This window comes from Macrotis lagotis, chromosome 1, assembly GCF_037893015.1.
Source record: "Macrotis lagotis isolate mMagLag1 chromosome 1, bilby.v1.9.chrom.fasta, whole genome shotgun sequence".
NCBI classification, from domain to species: domain Eukaryota; kingdom Metazoa; phylum Chordata; class Mammalia; order Peramelemorphia; family Peramelidae; genus Macrotis; species Macrotis lagotis.
The window spans coordinates 240,362,189-240,385,160 of record NC_133658.1 but is presented as its reverse complement, the minus strand read 5'-3'; the positions used below and the strand labels follow the sequence as shown (position 1 = coordinate 240,385,160).

Sequence of the window (22,972 nt, the reverse complement as noted above, 5' to 3'; positions counted from 1 at the left end):
AGTGAGGCAAGTGAAACAGCCAGTGCAAAAGGGGAATGTTCAAAGAATCGCAAATAAGGGAAGAAGCTAAATTTTAAGGAGCAGAGCAGAGATTGTTTTTTCCTCTCGTCTTACCCCTTCTGAAGAAGCCCAGAACCAGCCAGGTCCTGAGCCATCTGTACCTGAGCATCTTCAGGTGCGGAAGGGGGCGGGGACGGAGGTGGGGATAGCTTTGCCTAGTTTTGATTAGCCCTCTTTTTCTGCAGTCACTGTAGCTAAACCGCTCCTCTTTGTGCATTTGCAGTGCAGTGGAGGGGTCGCCCTGGTGCCAGTGTCTGGGCTGAAGTAGTGAATAGCGACTTTCCTCGGAAAGACACCCGGGGGCATTCTTCTGGAAGCATTCTCGTGTGACAGCATGGCCCGAGGATGCGCCCGGGCCGGGAATCTCGTCTGCATCCCTGGCTGCACTCTCCCAGGCCCACCTGATGCGGGTGAAGGGGAGATCTTCCTCAGACGCTTACTCAGAGGTCTCACACCCAAGACCCTTTTTTTCGTAAAGCGTTCTACAATTTGGAAGCGATAGGTAGGCGACCCGATTGTAGAGAAGGGTTTTTGGAACATGAGATGTCAGAAAAGTGCTTAGGCGGCTTCGTCCTAGAAGTCTGGGTTCAGAGACGACACAAAAGGCAACCGAGAAAGTGCAATTATAACAACCTAGCGTGGCCCCAAAGGAGAAAGGAAAAAAAGACACTTTGTCTTTTGCAATCCTCCTCTCTGGAACTTTGAGTGAGGGACTCGCGCCCCCCCCACGCCTCTTCCTTTGTTTTTGCTGCCTTGGAGTACTTGGTTACAAAGACGAGGTGTCCGCGCCCCAAGGGAGTGCGGAGCCCCACAAGCTCCGGCCCTTTGTGTTTTCAGCAGGCCGGCTCCGGGGTCCGGGGCCGGGGCAGGGCCGCGCGTCCCCCCGGAAGCCCGCCCTTCCGGCACAGGTGGCACTAAGGGAAGCCTGAGGGCCGCAGGGCCGGGCCGGGGCGCCGCCTCCCTACGGACGGGGCCGAGGGGCAGCGCCGCCCGAGGCCGCGCCGGGCATGCCGCTCCGTGGGCATCGGCGTAGGCGCGACCCACGGGCGCGAACGCGCGAGCCGCCGAGCCGCGGACAGGCGCCGGCGCCCGAGGGGGGAGGCCTCGCGGGGAGGAGCGGGCCCGGGCCGGGGGCGGCCGCGGCGGCGCGTGTGTGCCATTGTCGCAGCGGGGCTCCGGGCGGGCCCCGGAGCGGGCGCCTCCTTTGGGGTCCCCGCCCCGCCTCGCTCCCGGGCCTTCTCCGGGGACGTGCGCCTGCTCGGGGCTTTGTGAAGTGTCTCCGGTCACCATGGAAACCAGAAGGAACGGCGGCCGAGGGGCGTGTGCCGCGCCGCCCGCCCCGCCCCCGGCGCTCCCTGCTCTCGGGGGCCGGCTCTGGAGCAAGGCCTGACGGGACTTGTAGTGCGCAGCCTCCGCGCCGGCAGGACCGAGGACCGGAGGGGGCGGGGCTGGAGCCTTGGGCGGCCGGGCTAGGCGGCTGGGCGAGCGGGCGCGGGCGGAGGGGGCGGAGCCCACGGCCGTGATTGGCGGAGGCTGGGCCCCGGGGCCCTTTCCCCGCCCCTTTTCTGTGTTCCCGGCCCAGCGGCTCCTCCCTCCCGCCTTGCGGAGCTGTGGCTCAGTGTTCGGGGGGCTGCGGAGCGCGGCCACGGCGGAGCCGGATCGCGGGAGCGGCGGCGGCCACGGTAGCAGCGGCGGCCAGAGCCGCGCGACGCGCCCGCAGCAGCCCTTGCCCAGGCCCGGCGGCCGCACCGAGGGAGGCGACAGCGGCGGGAGGACGGAGGACGCAGGAGCGTGCAGCCCGCCAGAGTGGGTGATGGCATAGTGGGCAGCGGGCTTGTCCCCGAGTGACAGCGGCGGCGTCATGTCCCCTTGTTACCGCGGCCGAGCCTTACAAAAGGGCGTGGGCGGGATGGGCACAAATAATCCCCGAAAGCGCCAGGAGGGAGGTAATTCCCCCACCCCGACTGCTAAAGGGCGGAGGGGTGGTGGGAGTCTGGCCCCTCTCCCTCCCCCCTCGGCCCCGCCAATGCCCGGGTACACGCGCACCCGGCGGGGCCGCGGGTCGGGGGCCTGGTTTGGGTGACCTGTGGGAGGGGTCCGCGCGGGGTGCGGAGGCCGCTGTGGCAGCGCCGAGGGTCGGGAGGGTGAGGGGTGGGCTGCGGGGGGTCTGGCTGTGTCCCCCCCGCCCCGGGCTGCCCCCGCCACCTGCTCCGGGCCACAAAGGGCTCCCGGCCCCGTGGAGATTGGCTATTCCGCCCCAGGCGGGGCTCCCCACCTGCAGGGCTCGGGGGGCGGGGGCCTGGGTTTCACGGGGTGCGCAAGGGTGGGGGCAGCAGTGCTTGGGGGCTCCGGGGACTCGGCGTGCGAAATCGGGGGGCGGTGTGTGCCAAATGTGGAGGCTCGGGGGGAGCTGTGGAGCAGGGCGTGCCTGGGCTGGGCTCTAAGAGGGAGGATGCCGGGGTCCAGCCCGGGGAAAGGTGAGAGCCGAGTCTGAGCCGGAGGCAGCTTTGTTCCCAAGCCGAGCCCGGGGAGGGAGGCCGGGCGCACCTTTGGGGGGACCCCACGCGTCGCCCTGCCACCCACCTTTTTCTCTCGGGACTCTCGGAGCAGCGGGAGAAGGACCCTGAGAGTGTTTTTGTTTTTTTCCGGCTGTGCGGGTTCTGAAATCTTTCGGATGATGATGTTTGGGAAAGAACACCCATCCATCGTCCGAAAAGGTTCCAGCCCCACCTGCTCTCGAAGCGAATTTAGGCCACTCAGCGAGGGCTCGGGCTTTATCTGGCCGGTCGAGCCCTCGTCTGGGTGGCGAGCTGGAGGCCCGAATCAGCGCCCCGGGCCGGGCCCCGGCCCCGGCCCCGGCCCCGGCGCTGTCCCCACCCCGAGGGCCTCTGGCGCCTGCTCCCTGGCTCTGGGGAGTTAGCCTCACGGCCGCTTCGGGGGCCCCTTGGAGCCCTAGTGCCTTGTGGCCGCTTTTGCTTAAAAGACGGGGCTTTGTCTTCCGAGTAGTCGGGTGCGACTGGCTACGTGTGTCTTTGTATGTTTGTGTGTGTGTGTGTGTGTGTGTGTGTGTGTGAGTGTGTGAGGAAGGCGTCACGGTTGGGATGCTTCTGGTGAAACTGGGAACAAGGCATCTTAGTGGGGAAGAGGGAGCGGTGCCCGGTGACCACACCCAGTCTGTGGGTTCCCATCACGTATTGTCTCCCGACCTACATCAGGACCTGGACCGCCCCGCGTGAGGGAGGGGGCGTTGTTGTTTAATCGAAGCATAAACCCCCCCAACAGCGGCTCCCTAGAAATCGGTGTGATCTATAGCAGTTGAAATTCACCCGAGCTGTGACTGGACGCGTGGAATAATGGCCGTGGGGCCTCGGTCCAACCTCCTTATTCTGTAAAACACCAAGCTGCGCCCCAGAGAGTTTTCAGTGATCTATCCAAGATGACGCAAGGTAGCAGAACTACAGTGTGAACCCCCAAGTCCTTTGACTTCAAATCCAGTGACATCACATGTCCGCCAGTCTTTTTGATTTATTTTTTTGAAAGACCTTTAGCTAATAACGAAGTTAGAGATGAAGCTTATTTAAAATCAATAAACAAACATTCATTAAGCGCCTGTTTTGGTGCCAAGTGCAGAAGAGGAATTGGCATTTATTAATAAATGAAAAGCAGCTTAGTGCCAAGATACCTTGTTGAAGAGAATACCAGCTGAACCAGAGCTGTGATAGAATATAAATAGTGTGATCTAATCGTGTTCCCAAAGAAAACACTAATTACTTTAAAATTTGTCCTTCCATTAACTAATGAGATTTTCCTCTCCCTTCTCCCAGGCCATCACTCAAGAGTATCAATTTCCTTTTTAATTTTTTAAATTCTGAATTTAACAACAGAGAAAATAGATATTTCCAAATATGGTAGAACAGAAATAGAATTGTGCACAAATCCTCAGGTCTCTATTATGTATAGCTCCCTTTTTCTTTAAAAAAAGTATTGAGTACTACCTGTAGCTTTTAATGCTGTCTTGTGTGATTCTTTCTGGCCTTTTTTTTCCCTTTTCTCTGCATTTTGAAAAATGTTTGTGTCTTCTTTTTGAGTAAAAATCTCCTAAGATTTTTACTTGGTTTACTTGGTTACCATATAAGAATGATAATGATAATAATAAAAAAACAAATAGATACTGGAGAACTCAGCTTTGGAGCAGAAAAGACTTTGTGTCTGGTTTAAACAGTATTACCTGAAAAAGCAGTAATGCATTTTTTGAGTTTGTGAGTGTGAATGATTTTCTTTTTTTTTTTTTAAGTATTTGAAAAATACTCAAAGATTTGATTTTTAATCTCCAAATGTTGTTTCAGGAATGGCTATGAATAATAATAGTCATCTGAGTTTTTTAACCAAATGTAACTGTAAGAAAGAGGAAGCCATGGGGTGGCTAGGTGGTACAGTGGATAAAGCACTGGCCCTGGAGTCAGGAGTACCTGGTTTCAAATCCAGTCTCAGACACTTAATAATTACCTAGCTGTGTGGCCTTGGGCAAGCCACTTAACCCCATTTGCCTTGCAAAAACCTTAAAAAAAAAAAAAAAAAAAAAAAAAAAGGAAGCCAGCACAGCATTTTAAATTAAGAGCAAATCTTAGGGCAAAATGTTGGTGAGGGGGAATTATAGGAGACCCAATAAGAAAAACAAAGTCAAACTCTTGATGTTGAAATTTCTCCATCTTATTTTATAGATGGATAGGTTTTCACAGAGGAGTATTACAATGAACTTGTGTTTTAAAATGACATCATTTTTGTAATCTGTATTACTTTTTAGGGATTTTTACAGCTCTTTATTCTTCCACTAATTCGATTTACTTCATAAGCATTTTATCTCGCTGATTCTCAAGCCTAATGCACCTTGAGAGTTGATTGAAGGAGTTACAGATACTTAATTTGGAGAAGAGACTGGGGTGGAGGTGGGGAGAATATGGGTAGACCTCAAAGGGTGCAGCAACTACTCCCAAGGCTGTTGTGTGGAAGTACTTTTTTGACTTAGTTTTCTTGTCACCAGAGGGCAAGAACCAGCATACAGGTAGAGGTTTTAAAGAATTATATTTAGGCTTGATGTAAGAAAAATCTTACAATTTAGAGGGACCCAGTGTAGCATGAACAACCTTGGGAACTAGTGGGTTTCATTCCCATCACTATAGATCTTCAAACACTGGCTTTTTGCCCATCTGCCAGGGATGATGTAGGCAGGATTCTTCATCAAGAACAGTTTGAACTAGAGTGTCTAGGTCGTTTCCCATGATGAGATTCTGTGATTTTTCTCTCTCTGGTACCAGTGTTAATGGTGGTATGGTTGGTAAGATGGTCTTTCATGGACCATACTGTCACTGTGTATTGATAGGCACAATGAAGAGAGTAATAATTCCCTTCCAGCCAATTTCCATTATGCATAAATATTGTGGCTACTTGGTTCTTCATGTCTACCCAACCCTAAGTGTTCTTGACCCATCAGGTGAGGAATAAAAGTATACAGAGCAGAGCAGTTATGTTCTATGAGTTCTCCAAGAGGCATTCTTAGCTCCTCCTGAATATGCACAGGGAATACTGCCATGTATATATATATCTTGGCAGCAACATGGATAGAACCCTTTTACAACCTATTGGCATAGCTCTTGCAGAGAGAACTACTTCACCCTCTCCCTTGTTTGGATTTCATTTTCTTAACTCTTGCTTTGATTTCTGATATCAAAAGTATTGAGTCCACATTCTAAAGGCATTTATTAGGAAATCATGAAGATATATTCATATTTGTACTTACTGAATTAATTGAAAAGGCAGCATTCTACATTAGAAAAAAAAACAATGGATTTGAAGTGGGAACCTGAGTTTAAATTCTACCTCTTTAGTACCTGTAGGAACTTTAGCAAATCACTTCGTTGTTTTGGCTATCATTTTTCCTATCTGTAAAATGGGGTGGGTTGGATTAGACTCCAAGGTCTCTTCTGGTTCTAAATCTATAACGTTGTGTTTGTATGGAAGTCAACAAGATATTTTCAGAAAAGTATTCTATATGGCCTCAAAATGATCTGGGTTTCAGTCCAACTTGGACATTAAACAACCTCTGTGACTGAGCAAGTCATAAACTTGATTCAAGCACCTCCCACAAATTTAGTTTCTAAGTCATAATCAGGTTGCAGGTTATGTTGGAGAGGGTTCTCACACCATTGCTGTTCAAAATCATTGATGTGTAGGATGGGCTATCAGAATAAAACTATATTGGTTGGTTGGTTCTTGTCCTTTGGTATCAAAGAAGACCATAATGACATCACTATGTTTGAGATAAATTACAGTGTGTCTGACTCTGGCTGCTCAGACCGACATGAGCTCAGTATATTCTACCACAGGTTTGGCACAAATTGTCCATGTGAACACCTGGGGTGGAGACTCTAAACTTACATATGGCATGTTTCCTTTGAGCTGCTTCAATTCTGCCCTTCTCATAGAGCACAGCACCCTTATTGATGAGGGCTCACCATGCTGGGTGGTCCTGTGCCAGTGTCTCCCATGCTGTACAATCAATTCTAAAGTTCTTCAATGAGACCTTCAGGGTGGCTCCATAATACTTTTTCTGACCCCCTTGTGAGAGCTTGCCCTGTGTAAATTCTCATTAAATATTTTTTTTTTGGCAAGAGTACTTCTGGTATTCTAATGACACATCCAGCCCATCACAGTTACACAGTATTGTTGCAATGTTAGGCAATTTAGCTTGAAGGACCTTAGTGTCTGGTATCTTCTGCCAGGTGATCTTCAGAATCTTCCTAAGACAGTTTAAATGGAAGTGATTCAGTTTCCTGAAGTGGTGCTGGTAGATTGTCCAGGTTTCACATAGTACTAGATGCTATGAAAGATTCATCTGTTGGGGAGCCAGTTCATACTGGTTCTCAAGAGCTTAATTTATTAAATTTAGTAGGAGTTTAAGAAATTTATCAAAAATGATACAAATCAGGGTTTTACCTATTGTTGACTAGAACTAAGAAAGTAATGGATTGATTTAAATATATAAATTTAAAAATGTGTTAAGTTAGTCATTAAACATTTACCAGCATACCTCAGACTAGATGCCTTTTTGCCCTCAAGACATGTACATTCTATTAGAAATGAGATATTATCTGGAAAGTATTTTGCTAATTTTTTTTTAGGTTTTTTTGCAAGGCAAACGGGGTTAAATGGCTTGCCCAAGGCCACACAGCTAGGTAATTATTGTCTGAGGTCATATTGGAACTCAGGTTCTCCTGACTCTAGGGCCAGTGCTCTATCCACTGCACCACCTAGCCATCCTACTGTATTGTTTTTTTTAAAAAGCCATTCATGCTGCATAGAAAAGCTCACATAATATTGAAAGAATATTTTGATCAGGTAACATTTGTGAATTTATGGTACCTCTGAGAGTCCCCAGCTTAGATTCCCATGCAGACTCTGCACTTCAGTATGCCAGTTTCTAGACACTGGATTTAAACACTAGCTACCACTCATACCAAGGACCAAGACAGTAAAATTCAACAGTTGAAGTAGCTTAATCAGCTATTGTGGAAACTTGCAAATGTGGTGCTAGTACTAGACCCATTCATTGAACCAGTGATTGATACCAATCATGCTAACTTGACTGTTCTGGGTCAGAGGTTAAAATTGTCACCCCAAATTAAATTTGGGGATTGGGTTAACTTTATTGCCTTGATTTAGAAACATGATCCAGAAGAAAGAAAACTGTCTCTGGAAACAAAAGACTTAATTTCGAATCCCTATCTCTGACATTTATGACTGGCAGATCACAATCGCCTTGGGTCTTAGTTTCCTCATATGTAAAATGAGGTTAGTTACCTGTTGTCTGAAGATTTTCTAGGTCTAGATTTATGATTTTGTGAGTCTATAATCTGGGATTCTCCTATACCCCTTAGCACTAAATATTGAGAATTAAATATATTTAATAGTTTTTTTGGTTGTCCAGTCAAACCGCTACATGATCCCATTTGGGGTTTTCTTGACAATGTGACTGGAGTGGTTTGCCATTTCTTCCAATTCATTTTACAAATGGGGAAATTAAAGCAAACAGGAGTAAGGTTATATAGCTAGTAAGTGTCTGTGTCAAATTTGGACTCAGATTCTCCTGCCCCCAGAGCTAGTGCTCAATCCACTTTGCCACCTAGCTGCCCCCCCCATTTTTTGTTCTTTTTATGGAGGCAATCTAGGTTAAGCACTGGCAAAAAAATTCTTCACTTAGTATTTCACACCTTTATTGTTTAAACATCTACTGCTTTTAAAATGCTTCTATTATTAGTCTCCAGACATTGTGGACAATATATTTCTTTTGTTTTTTTATTTTATTTTTTTGAACTTTATAATTTTACCCCAATTCTGATTCACCCCCCACAGAAGGCAGTCTGATAGTCTTTACATTGTTTCCATGCTATACATTGATCAAAATTAAATATGTTCAGAGAAAAACCACATCCTTAAGGAAAAATAAAGTATAAGAGATAGAAAACTTACATAATACATAACTTTTTTTTAATTAAAGGTGGATATTCTTTAGTCTTTGGTCTTTGTTTAAACTCCACAATTCTTTCTTTGGATGCAGATGTTATTCTCCATCACAGATACTCTAAAATTGTCCCTGATAACCTGAGCAAGTCCATTAAGTTCCATTAAGGTTGATCATCACACCATGTTGCTGTTACGGTGTACAATTGCTCAGCATCAGTTCATGCAAGTCTTTCCAGGCTTCTCTGAATTCCCATCCCTTCTGGTTTCTAATAGAACAATTAACATAGGTATACCACAGTTTGTTCAACCATCCCCCAATTGATGTTCATTCACTCAGTTTCTGGTTCTTACACTGGCAAATTTTTTTTAGTTTTTTTGGGTTTTTTTTTTTGCAAGGCAAATGGCCTTAAGTGGCTTGCCCAAGGCCACACAGCTAGGTAATTATTAAGTGTTTGAGACTGGATTTGAACCCAGGGCCAATGCTTTATCCACTGCCTAGCTGCCCCCACTGGCAAATTTCTTAATCTCTTTGTACCCCCCAACCACATCTCTTAATTACAGAGGAACTGTTATTGTATATTTGTGGAGGAAGTTCCCAAACAATGGTACTTGCAAGCTATACCAAAGAAATCAAAAGTCTAGACACCACCTCCCCCTCCAAAGAAAGAAAACTTTTAGAAAATCACCTCCTCTTCTCTAATTCCAGATGGGAATTTTTTTCCCTGTAATTTTTTGTTTTTTGGTTTTGGTTTTGGTTTTTCCAACTTTACATCCAAAGTCCAGAGCATAGAGGGAAAGTTTCTAGTTTTGACCAAACTCTTTGGATAATCTTTTTTTTTAAAGTAATGGGGTTTAGTGATTTTCCCAAGGTCACACAGCTAAGCAATTATTAAGTGTCTGAGGCCTCATTTGAACTCAGGTCCTCCTGACTTCACAACTGGTCCTCTATCCACTGTGCCAGCTAGCTGCCACCCTTTGGATAATCTTTTAAGTAAATCAGCAACCCAATGGAAGAAACATTGATTGGTTCTGGGGTCAAAGGACTTAGGTTCAACTCCTGCCTCTGACATTTAATACTTGGGTGATTTCATTTCACTTTACCTAACAAGACCTCATTTTCCTTATCTGTGAAGGGAGAATGTTCAGTTAGTTTGCCTCTGTCACTTTCAGTACTAATCTATGATCAGTTATTAGGAAGCTATAGATTTGGATTTATCTTTTATTTTCTTTTTAAAATTTAGGGTATGGTTAAAATATATGTCATAGGTCAGGGGAAAATGATAATTGAACTTTTCAAGACTTGACAGGCAATTATTTCTGACTGAATCTTTCCATATTTTTACCTTTTCCTGCATGCTCTGAGACACTCCAAAATTGTTTTTGTCTTTGGACATTTTAGTAGCTAGTTAGATGTAAGAGAATAACAGAACAATAATTACTTTGAATGTGTGATTCAGTAGGGATACCATTCTATAGTATAATGTCCCATGGCTTCAAACTTGTGCCTTTGGAATTTTTCAAAGTTTAAAAAAGTTGGTCTTGATTTTATAAGGAAAATGTAGATTAATTATTTACTAAATAAGGCAAATATAAATTGGGATGCTTTGCTCTAGAAAATGTTTCTTGTGGAGATGGAAGTTTCAGGTTCTATGACTTAGTGATGATATTGTAGATAGAACACAATTCAAAGTCAGACCTGGATTCAAATCCTGATTTAATACTAGAGCTATATGACTCTAGGCAGATCATTAACTTCTCTAATCTCAGTATCTTCATGATGAAAGTTTGGACAAGAGGACTTCAGAGGTCCTTTCTCTAGATCAGTGGTGTTATGATGTGGATTCTAACTTGGCCTCTGACACTAGCTATGTTATCCCTTGCTGAGATTCTCAGTGTTCTCATCTGTAAAATGGGGAGGAGTAGAAAACTAGAAACTGACACAAGGTTATTGTGACAATCAAATGAAATATGTGATGTGCTGAACAAAATTTTAAGAGATATATAAATGTGAATTATCACATAGGACTTAGTATTTTATAATGAAATTCATCAGAATGCCTGTTTATAGCATAAAATTAATTTCATACTGATGATTTTTAAAAAAGTTTACTCCACATTCAGTTTTGTATGTCAACTCAATCCCACAGTCTAAATATTCACATAACATGAATCTCCTTATCAAATATATGTGACCCTCCATCCAGCCTCCAACATACACAAAAATATAAAAATAGTTTTCTCCATTCCTCAATTAACTATAATTAGAACTGGTCTGGAGCAATGAGGAACCCCCCCACACCCCTATGAGAGCAAATAATAATAAAAACTAGTTCTATAATTTGTGATCTTTGTGACTTTGGGTGAGGCTCATAACTTTCTGGAACAAAATATTTTCTTCATCTTTATAATAAGAGTTTAAAGTCATGATCCCTAAGGTGCAGTGATGTTCTGGCAAATGATTAATAACTAACTCTCCAGGAAGAAAGACACAGTTTAAATTTAATATAATTACACAGTTTAAATTTAATATGTTAACATTTTCTACATCACTTTATTAAGTTTAGGCAGTCGGTAAAATCAAGCCCTGATTTGTAGTGTTTGCATATTTCCAAGGTGAAAATGCCTAAATTGAAATGTTAACAATCTGCTTTATGAACTTATATGAGCCTATATCTCTCCTAACCTCCCAAGTGTCAGCAAGATGAAGTGATTTTCCAAGGTTATACAACTTCTAAATGACAGAGCCCAGTTCCAGATACAGTGTTCTTGACTCTTAAGGTCAACATTTCTTTCCATTCTACTTATGCTTTTCTGTTATTCCTTCAGCACCCACTTTTTTTTTTGAGACAATGAGGGTTAAGTGACTTGGCCAGAGTCTCATAGCTAGTAAATGCCTGTGTTCAGATTTGAACTCAGATCCTCCTGACTCCAGACCTGGCCCTCTTATCTACTGCATCCCTATCTGTTCCTTCAATTATCTACTCTTTTTTTTTTTTAGATTTTTTTCGAGGCAATGGGGTTAAGTGGCTTGCCCAAAGCCACATAGCTAGGTAATTATTAAGTGTCTGAGGTGGGATTTGAACCCCAGGTACTCCTGACTCCAAGGCCAGTGCTCTATCCACTGCACCACCTAGCCGCCCCAATTATCTACTCTTGAAAGACTTTGAAGAACATTAGAAAGTAGAATGATGGTCAAGTGCTCTATTGCCCAACCCATTCTTTAGACATTTGTTATTAGAATGTCTTAAACTGGTCACTATTCACAGTATCTTTTGTATTTGAGAAATTGGCTACATTGACTTGAGGAATAATTTTTGTAAAGCCCAAACTGGTCCCTTGGACTTTGAATGGTAACTCCCCCTTTCCCAAGTCTTCAGTTACCTGTGGGTCATTCAAAGTGATAGTATTATTATTTGTTATTTTAGGGGGACCCTAATGGTGATTTCATCAATATAAAGTCTTCTCTAGGAGGAAACTTTCTTCACCAATCAGATAGTCCCTTCTCTCAGTAATTTATATTTTTAGAGATTTGCCAGGGTCACTGTCTAGTACTTGTAGATATTGAGACTGAGACTCTACCACATCATGCTGCTTCTACTAAATGTTATTTCCAAAAGTTCTTCTGTCCTAAGTATCAAATTGTAAAAGGGGTATTTATATTTCATTAGTGGAAAATTGCAATGTTCTGACTTTCTCCAGTTAAATGCAGTATCTTTAACAGTTCAATAATAGTAAGAAACTAGAAGATAGATGTGCCTCACAGGATTAGCCAAACATGTGCATTCAAAGTTTCTTGGTGTTTCCTGACACCTGAATGGCATACTGGATAGAATGTTAGAATTTAGAGTCAGAAGAGGCCCTGAATTGAAATCTTGCCTTAGATACATACTAGCTATGTGACCCAAGGCAAGTCACCTAACTTAGTTTCCTCAAAAAATGAGAATAATAGTACCTGTTTCACAAGGATGTGTTTAACTCAAATGAATTAATATATTAAAAGTTCTTTGCAAACTTTAAGTTGCTGTATAAATGCTAGCTATTATTACAAAAATAATGCACCTCAATCGTTTAAATTATAACATGGATATTTCCCCATCCTAACTTCTAGATAGTACCTTGCTTGTAGTAGCTACTCAGGAAATTCTAGTTGGAATTTTTTTTCGATTTGCATTGTATAATCTCCCTACTTCTCAGATCCTTGATTCCTTGTTTAAAATTAAAATTAATTAGAAAGACTGAATGCTATGGTGGGGAGGGGGCAGGGATGAGAATTTCTGTATTTTCAATCCTGCATTGTGACTTTTTTTCCCTTCCCATCCACCCGTTTTCACCAGAAAGTTTCTTGTGACTGTCACTGCCTTGACTTCTTATGAATGCTTGTTTCATAAACATTCTCTGTGCATAGAGACAGCCCTACTATCTTTGTGTTCACCTCAGTTTCCATTTCCAAACAGCCTCTTTGTTTAACTTCAGACCCTCTATGGGCTTGCTCCAGCCTTTTAAAACTTGACTCAGTAAGGCCCTTCCATTGTGTCTCTGCATGGTAAGGGCACACTGTTAATGCTGAAATCTCCTTGCTTATTGCTCCATTTTTAACCATATTCTTCTATCATGGATTCTAAACCAAGTCTTTCAGATTTAAAATCCCTTTGGAAGCTTGAATTTTCCCATACAATTTTCTTTTCCTCTCCTTTCATTGTCTCTTTTAAGTTTCCTCGGATTTATTCAAATTAATTCGCTATTTTTGACATGTAGATATAAAAGGTTTTTAAGAACATGGAAGTAAAAGTGTGCAATATGGTGATTACATGACTATTTTCTAAGTCCCTAAAAGGCTAAAATAAACTTGCTAGGGATTGATCAGCGATTACTTTCAATCCATTTAATGCTTTTGCAAAAGTGTTAATCTAAGCTGTTTCTATTAAAGCCACAGTAGGCTATCAGTTCAATAAAAAAATGTAAGTTCATTGTTCAGCATCGAAGTTAACAAAAACTTGATTGAAAATATCCTGTTGTCAGTCTATTGTTCTGCCTTACTTCTCTTGCTGGAGCCCTTTCTGACCCTTTGTTTTGAGAGAAAAATAAGATGAGACATTGTAACTCTTGTTTCATGAGTCAGAAGATTTTTCTAGTGACCACATAGCCTTGGAAAAGATTGGCAAGTAGTTTTTTTGGGGGGGGTAAGCAATTTTATATTTTCTTTTTATAGACAAAATGGCGATTTTGAGTTTTAATTGCATTCTTTGGCTTATCCATTTCCCAATTTAAAAAATAACAATTTAAAATAACAATCAAAAGATATGAGAGTCAATATGGAGGAGTCACTGTAAGATTGGCCTTGGAGTCAGAATTTTGGATCAAATATTCCTCTAATATGTATGCTGTGTGACCATGGCTAGGCCACTAACCGCTCAGTGTCCCAGGCAGCTTTTGATAAGATTATAAATTGCATGAGACTATAAGTTATAGAATAACTGCTAAACTTGAAAATGATGGAAGGGATTAATATTTCTTCCCCCTCCCCCGTTCATATAGAAAAAATTGGAAGACCAAATATATGCATTCCTACCTCCAAAATTAATATATATATATATATTGCACTTACTGAAAGGGGGGGAGGTGGAGATGTTTCAAAGTGGGGCTTAAAATAAAGATGAGTTGTAAGGTGTTTTTTTTTTAAGATAGATTTTATTTATTTTGTTTTACAATTTTTCCCCTATTCTTGCTTCCCTCCCCCCGACTCCCCACAGAAGGCAGTCTAGTCTTTACATTGTTACCATGGTATACATTGATCTAAATTGAATCTGATGAGAGAGAAATCATATCCTTAAGGAAGAAAAATAAAGTATAAGAGATAGCAAGATTACATAATAATCCCCCCCCCCCCAAATTGAAGGTAATAGTCTTTGTTCAAACTCCACAATCCTTTCTCTGGATACAGATAGTATTCTGCATCACAGATAGCCCCAAATTGTCCCTGATTGTTGCACTGATAAGAATGAGCAAGTCCATCAAGGTTAATCATCACCCCCATATTGTTGTTAGGGTGTACAATGTTTTTCTGGTTCTGCTCATCTCACTCAGCATCAGTTCATGCAGATCCTTCTATGCTTCCCTGAATTCCCATCCCTCCTGGTTTCTAATAGAACAATGGTGTTCCATGACATACATATACCACAGTTTGTTAAGCCATTCCCCAATTGAAGGACATTCACTTAATTTCCATCACAGACAGGGCTGCTATGAATATTTTTGTACAAGTGATCTTTTACCTTGTTTCATCATCTCTTCAGTGTATCGACCCAGTAGTGGTATTGCTAGATCAAAGGGTATGCATATTTTTGTTGCCCTTTGTGCAAATTGTTCTCCAGAAAGGTTGGATGAGTTCACAGCTCCACCAGCAATGCATTAGTGTCCCAGATTTCCCACATCCCTTCCACCCTTGATCATTGTTCTTTCTGGTCATATTGGCCAGCCTGAGAGGTGTGAGGTGGTACCTCAGAAATGCAATTTTTCATATTATTCTGGATTTCTTTGATTTTCTCATCTATAAATTTCCTTCGCATATCCTTTGACCATTGAGTTGTATGTTTTAAAATAATATTTTTTTATTTAATATAAAAATACTTAGTTTTTTAATTTTTTATAATAGTACCAATGGGCCTCAGCAGTGCAGAGACATCTTGTGAAAGATTTTCATGAACTCAGTCAAGCAATAATATATAGTAAAGATATAAAATATATGTATATATGGTACATTCTCTTCCCCCACCCCTTGGAATCAGAAAAACCTGGGTTCAAATTCTGACCTTCAGCTTCCAATTTACTGGGGATCTCATTGATCTACAGCCTTTAGGATTAAATACAAACCAAGTCCTATATACCCTGCCTCTAAGCCACTTTTTCAAACTTGTTATTTGGGCACATGTTATTCTTTCTTATGCATTCTACATTGTTGTATTAATTTTTTTATGTTTTGTATATTCTTAGGCATACATGTTGGCTCCCTAGATGAAAATAAACTTCTTGAGAGCAGGAATTGTTTCAATTATCTTTGCATCCCCAGTACCTGGCACTAATGAATTTTGATTGATTAATGGAGGGAACTCCTCCAACTTGAGTTCTCATATTGGTGAACACAGATGTGGACCCCAAAAAAAGTATATTGTCATTTTGTGGTTAGTCAGTTGGATTTATTTTGTACTATTTACTAGGCAGTACGCAAAATGATTTTATACTTTTGACATAGGCTCACAAGTTCACAGTTACTTTGTAATTATTATATTTCTTCCATGTATGATTTTGTTTTCTCCAACTACATCTTAGGTTTCTTGAGGATAGTAATTGTGACCTATCTTTTGTTGCTATATAATCATGACACCTAGGACATAAATAAATATTCTACAGCTGGTTACTAATTGACAACTGGAGGAACTATCATGCTATTAAGTTCTATGATAGAACAGAAACATAAACCCAGAACTGAATGAGATCTTTAGTCAACTGATCCAAACCCCTTATTTTAGAGTAGGAATCTGAGGGTCAAGAAGGTTAAGTGAATTGACCAGTGTCACAAGTGTAAAGCTGAACCCTTGTTAACTGAACTTTTAAGTCAATTAAAATGATCAAGGTTGATGGTCATCAAAAGGTAAAAGGCAGGGTTAAAATGGAACTTACAATATCAATGATCAATCTCTAGAGCTTTTGAGGAATTCGAAGGCATTTGTGGGTTGGCCTCTATTTGCTTTGTTTTTGTATGATATGTTCAGTCATGCCTCAGACATAGTAGAAGATAAGATTTAAAAACTGTGATCTACTGTAGAGATTTATCATCAGATGATGTTGGTAGCCTCCTTATTGTGACTAAAGAGCAATGATCACTGCTGGGGAATGTTGACCTTCTGCCACTGTTTCTATTCCTAAAAGCACACACTAAGAAAGGAAAGGGCTTTGATAAGATATAGACCAACATTCTGGGACATTTTGGTCAAATGAAAAAAAGATTGAATGTGTAAAAGCTTAAGAAAAAACCTTAAGAGTATAGAAAAATATTTTTTCCCCTGAGTTTACAAGCCTTTCTCTTCTTTCACTAGTTTTGTTCAGATTAAAAATCAAAACCAAAAACCTGTATGAATATTAGAAAAATGGAAATGATTGACTGGGCAATCTAATATTACCCTCCTAGCTCAGAATGCAGAAAGTCAGTAATGAATCTTTGTCAGTGTTCAACTCATCTGGTCAAAAGCATGATGGCATTTTTAATCACTTCCTTTCGAAGACTATTTCTAGTTTAATAAATATAAAAGTGATGACACTTCCTCCAGGACTTAGTTCAGATTTTTTTTTGTCTATCTTCTCCCTATTAATCACTGTTTGATCTTCTCTATGACTGTGAGCTTGTTATGGAGGGTGGAAGAGTAGGGGAAAGGGAGAAGAGAATCTTCATTTTCTGTCCTCCCACATTCTTTCCTTGTCAGGATTTTTGCTTGGATGGGGCCAAGTTTAGCTGATTTACTCAAAAAACATTGTCCCTGACTCTATATAGCAGCTTAAAAAAGACTTCTGTAGAGTTTAACTTTTTTTGACCAATTTTCTGAAGAATGAGAGAGGAAAGGAGTTTGAAAGAATTCACAGGGAGGAAAACCATGGAGGAAGATGTCATAAGGAATTTAATGCAAGTCCTTGGGGAACTCAGAATTGAATGATGTAGCTCATATGTCCACATGGCTCATCTGTAGTTTCTGGTATATGTGACAAGCAACTCTGATTCTGGGGGTTCCTCTTGCACCCTCTATTTCTCTTTCTAGGTTGTAGCCTGAGACAATCTCATACTGTGGGATTTAGATTCCTGATAGAGAGAACAAGGGACTGTAGAAGCATAGAAGCAGAATTGAAAGAGAACTTAGAGGTCATCTAATATAGGACCATTTTCTTCACAGATGAGGAAACCAACCAAAAGTTAAATGATTAGCCCAAGTTGACAAAACCCCAGCCTTCCTTCCACTGGACATTTCTTCCTAGAGAAAGAGGAATAGAGAGAAAAACTGATTCTTTCTCCCTCAAATGCTTGACCTTCTTGAAAGTTACAAAAGCCATTTGATCTTGATATACTTGAACATCCCCAGATTCTATTCTCTGTAGAGCAATGCCATGGTACTTTTCTCCTTCCTTAATCTCACTGTACAGTGGAAAGGTGATGAAATGGAGTCAAAGGACCTTGGTTCAAATCTTGATTCTCTCACTTATTACCTGTATAACTTTGGGCAAGTCACTTAACCACTGTAGCCCTCACTGTCTTCATCTATAAAATGAGAAGGCTGCCTTAGATGACCTGTAAGTTTCTTTCCAACATTTTTTCCAACACATATGACCCAGATCTATACTTTGTGCTCACCCTGATCCAGGTACAACTATTAATGGTACTATCTGCTTTACAGGGTTGTCTGGAGAAAAGTGCTTTGAAAACCTTAGTTTTAGAAATGTGAACAGTGATATGATGAAGATGATTGATTGATTGATGAAGGATCATTCCTTAACATACACCTCCAAACTCTTGACTTCCACCTTATACGTTCTTCCCATCTTCTATATCTAACATCAACTTTTTTTCAGTTACTTGGTCAGAAAGACAAAGAAAAGCTCTTGGGTTGTGTCAGTTCAGTTCTACAGATATTCATTAAGTGCCTTCAATGAGCAAAATACTATAGTCAGTTCATTAGTTGATACAAAGATGAGTAAGAAACCCTTCCTCATTTTTGAGGGCATTTTTATTTTCAATAAGAAGTTTACAGTGTACTAAATGAGAGAAAGACATTTCACTCCCTATTTAAGCAAGTTCCAGTGGCTCCTCATAGATTACAAAGCAAAGCCTTCTTTTGGGTACTAAAACCTCTTCACAATATAATTATAGCTTATCTTTACTTTTCTTCTTTAAAAAATTTGGAGACCATGTAAAATCTTAACAGAAATTTAAAATTACACTCCTGCAATTCCCTGACAAGCAGTCAGTCTAGCCTCTTTGAAGAAATACAGTGATGGGGTTCCTGAGGCAGAGCTTTCTATTTTCAGAGAGCTTTAATTGTGAAGAATATTTTTCATAAATCAGGGCAAGCTCTATCTTAAATTTTTATCTATTGCTTCTAGTTTTGTTCCCTGTAAGTGCTAAACAGAAAAAGTTTTATTAGTCAGGGAAGACAGTGGGGAAAATGTTAGATTTTTATAATCAGAAAAGCTGTGATTGAATCCTGATTCTGCCACTTATTACTTGTCTGACTTTGAAAAGATCACTTAATTTAAAAGAGAAGGATTGGCTTAGATGGCCTCTCTAGTGTCTCTCTCTCTCTTTGTTTTTGGTAAGGCAATGAGGTTAATGACTTGCCCAAGGTCATACAACTAGGTAATTATTAAGTGACTAAAGTTGGATTTGAATTCAGGTCTTCTTGACTCCAGGGCCACTGGGTCACCTAGCTACCTCTTGAGTCTCTTTTAGTCCTAAAATCTGTCATCATGGAATCTTTTTTCTTTCAGCTGTTATGTCCTAAGTTTCTTCATCTCTGAATATCCCCATTGGAACTTAGACCCTTTAACCATCATGGTGTATCTCCTCTGAACTCCCTCTTTGTCAGTTAACGATTAAAGTTGCAAGAAAGATAATGGAGAATGTGACATAATGGGGCCAAGAATATAAGTGGAGGACTTAAGCTTTACTAGAGATCTTTCTTTCCTTGAGTGAGGAAATAAAGAGGAGAAAATGAAAGTGAAGTTAAAAAACTAGCTTGTAAAATCGGACAAGATTTCACGATATTTTCTTCTCTCATTGAGATAAATCCCCTTTACTGGATGAGTAAACATTAGTGAGAAGACTACCCAGTAACTTCAGTGTGGGGGCACTAAGTATGTTCTGAAAAAGATATAGGGGTTATAATCACACAGGTTAGTTATGTGACTTAGGATCCCCAAAAAGCTGTTATAATCCTAGGTTGGGTTATGAGATAGATATATGGTATTCAGAAATAGGGAATTAATAGTTCCACTAGACTCTGCCCTGGTTAGGTATTATTTGAAGCATTCTCTTCAATTATGCATGTCATACTTGCAGACTGATAAAACTGGAGAGTGTTCAGAGGAAGGCTGCCATAACAGAACATGGCCTGGTGAGGTTTAATCAGGTATTTAGCCTAGAGAAGAGTTAGAGGGCATTTACCTGTAGGAGGTACTTAATAAATGCTTATTGATTGATAGGAGCTTTAAGTATTTGTTGAACTTTCACATGAAAGAGTGTTAGACTTTTTGGTCCAAGAGGACAAACTAGGAACTGGATGGATATTGGGAAAGGGCAAATTGCACTTGGTGTTAGGAAAAACTTCCTAATTAGTTATAGTTTTGCAAAACTACAGTAGATTGAAGGGTTTGGGATGGTTTTACATATAGATAGTGTCTTGTAGGTAAGATTCTTGTTCAGGTATAATTTGGACTAAATGACTACTACTGAGGTCTTTTCTTACTTTCAGAGGCAATCAGAGTTAAATGACTCACCAGAGTTAATACATCCAGTAAGTGTTGGAGGCTTCATTTAAACTCGGCTCCTCCTGGGACTCTAGAGGCAGTGCTCTATTTTCAGTGTACCAAAATGCCACTGGGGAGGTCTTTTTTTTTATTAAAGATATTATTTGAGTTTTACAATTTCCCCCCCAATCTTACTTCCCTCCCCCCCACCCCACCCACAGAAAGCAATTTGTGAGTCTTTACATTGTTTCCATGTTGTACCTTGATCCAAACTGAGTGTGATGAGAGAGAAATCATATCCTTAAGGAAGAGACAAGAAGTCTAAGTGGTAACAAGATCAGACAATAAGATAGCTGTTTTTTTTCCCCTAAATTAAAGGGAATAGTCCTTGAACCTTGTTCAAACTCCAGGGCTCTTTATCTGGATACAGATGGCACTCTCCTTCGCAGACAGCCCAAAATTGCTCCCAGTTGTTGCACTGATGGAATGAGCAAGTTCTTCAAGGTTGAACATCGCCCCCATGTTTCTGTTAAGGGTGTACAGTGTTTTTCTGGTTCTGCTCATCTCGCTCAGCATCAGTTCATGCAAATCCCTCCAGGCTTCCCTGAATTCCCATCCCTCCTGGTTTCTAATAGAACAATAGTGTTTCATGACATACATATACCACAGTTTGCTAAGCCATTCCCAACTGAAGGACATTTACTTGATTTCCAGTTCTTTGCCACCACAAACAGGGCTGCTATAAATATTTTTGTACAAGTGATGTTTTTACCCTTTTTCATCATCTCTTCAGGGTATAGACCCAGTAGTGGTATTGCTGGGTCAAAGGGCATGCACATTTTTGTTGCCCCTTGGGCGTAGTTCCAGATAGCTCTCCAGAAAGGTTGGATGAGTTCACAGCTCCACCAACAGTGTAATAGTGTCCCAGATTGGGGGAGGTCTTTTCTAGACCAGATTCTATGAGAAATTGGAGTTACTATCCACTACAAGGCATCAGATTAGGACTGTGACTATGCAGTGTAACCTTCATCTCTTGTTCTATTTTGACCCTCTGGGACTAAACAGAATAGTCAAATGAGAGTTTTGATTTTAAGAACAAAAATTGGGAAAGAATACCAATTGAACCGTTTGTATAGTAATGAATTTCATATACTAATAAATTAAGTTGACTGAACATTGACTCAGGCTTAGAAATATTTTAATTGGTCTAAACCCTAATTATGCCATTATAGTGGTATTTTTGTGTAACCATATTTGACTTGTGTGCTAAGTTTTTCTTCAGGACTGATTTTGCTAGCATTTAGAAGTAGCTCCAAGGTATTACTAGAAATGAGGCAACATAACAAAAGGGAAAGAAGGCCCTAAGAAGTGATCTCAGATTTTATTAGTAGACATATTCAGATTGTCCCTGTTTTACAATGACTGTCCCCACTTGGCTCCTCTTTGAAGTGACTTTCATAATCCATATACCAGGAAGCTAAGAGATACATAATTTATTTAATTCTTAGGGATAAGCAATACGCTTTTCCTCCTGGGACTCTAGAAGCAGTTCTCTTCACGATAATCCTGTGAAGTAGATGCCATTATTCCCCCTATATTATAGATGAGGAAACAGAGAGGTTCAGACTTAACTGGAGCCATGTAATGAACAAGAGTCTGAAGCAGAATTTGAACTGAAATCTATTTGATTCCAAGGCTAGTGTCCTTGTCACTATGCCACCCAAGTTCCTAAGTTGCAGAGTAATTGTTGGGCACTGTCACAAGAATTTCCTCCCTAGCAGGTCCCTATCCAAATAAAATCACAGGTCTCTTTAAATAAACCAAAAAAAAATGATGAGAGGAATAGAGAAGAAATAGAATAAAACTTGATTTTGACCAGTAACAATGGTAACTCTGGTCACACAAACACAGATTTGCAAGATATTTCCCTTTGGTCCACCAGTACCTTTGTCTTATACCCTTATGGACCCCTATAGCAACAATAGTTACTTAAATGGTGGTAGTTCTGTATCTGGTTCTTAGAGTTGGAAGTGGAGGAGCATGGCCTCCATACTTAGGGGCTGTGGTCCTTGAGAGGAAGTGAGTCTGAGGAATGCCAGTTAGCTTTGTACTCCTTTGTATATATCTCATTTACACTATCAGGGAAAGTATCTGTTCAATCTCCAGGCAAAACTTGCTGATGCTCATTCTTACGTGAGCAAGATTGAGGAGTCTTTTCATTTTTCTGCATAACATTTGGCCCAAGAAACCAGAACACTTCCTTGGTATGAGAGGATAAGGAATTAAAGATTAAAATTCCCTTAAGTGCTAGAGTAGGATTGGATCTATGTACTTCCACAAAATGGTCCAGGGAAATTCCCACAATGCTTGGTCACAGACAGGTAGCTATTTCAAGGGTGGTTGGTCATTACTATTCTGTATTTAATTCTCCCAGAAAAGTTCAGTTTTATTCTCTTTTTTTCCCCCAAGATTAGGTCAGTTTCTTCCTACAGGTGGTAGAGTTTTGCCACTGGTGGCACCTTTTGGGTTCATAGTATTTAGGTGATGAGATCTAACTAGCACGAATGCTTGTGAGAATAGATTAATGTCTAAATAATGAATGGCCTTTTCTTCCTCGAGATTCCTCTAGTTATTTTCTTGTAACTCTTGAATTTTTTTTAATCAAGGATTATATTGTACCATTGTTATTTGTTTATGTGCCACATTCACTTAGAATATGCCCAGAATATTACCTATTATAGAGTCTAAGGATTCTTAGATGGAATCCATGAATTTCTTTGGTTTTTTGGCAATTATTTCTATATAATTAATTTACTTTGTAATATGTATATTTTATTTTATGAATTTAAAACTTCTGAGAATGGATCTTTGACTCAAAAAGAAAATT

The 22,972-nt window shown here is 41.0% G+C and overlaps 1 protein-coding gene across 4 annotated transcripts in view; it reads left to right on the top strand.

Moving 5' to 3' along the window:
- The first annotated feature begins 1,369 nt into the window (after positions 1-1,369).
- Positions 1,370-22,972, top strand: part of DPYSL5 (dihydropyrimidinase like 5) — a 127,474-nt gene continuing 105,871 nt past the window's right edge. Inside the window, exon 1 of one of the 4 annotated variants that reach the window (XM_074209894.1) lies at positions 1,370-1,866. The gene's annotated coding sequence lies outside the window, so the exon portion shown is untranslated. Of the gene's footprint in view, positions 1,867-1,928; positions 2,007-2,517; positions 2,538-3,243; positions 3,507-22,972 lie in introns of those variants that run through there. The other 3 variants (XM_074209895.1, XM_074209897.1, XM_074209896.1) reach the window with 3 other exon arrangements.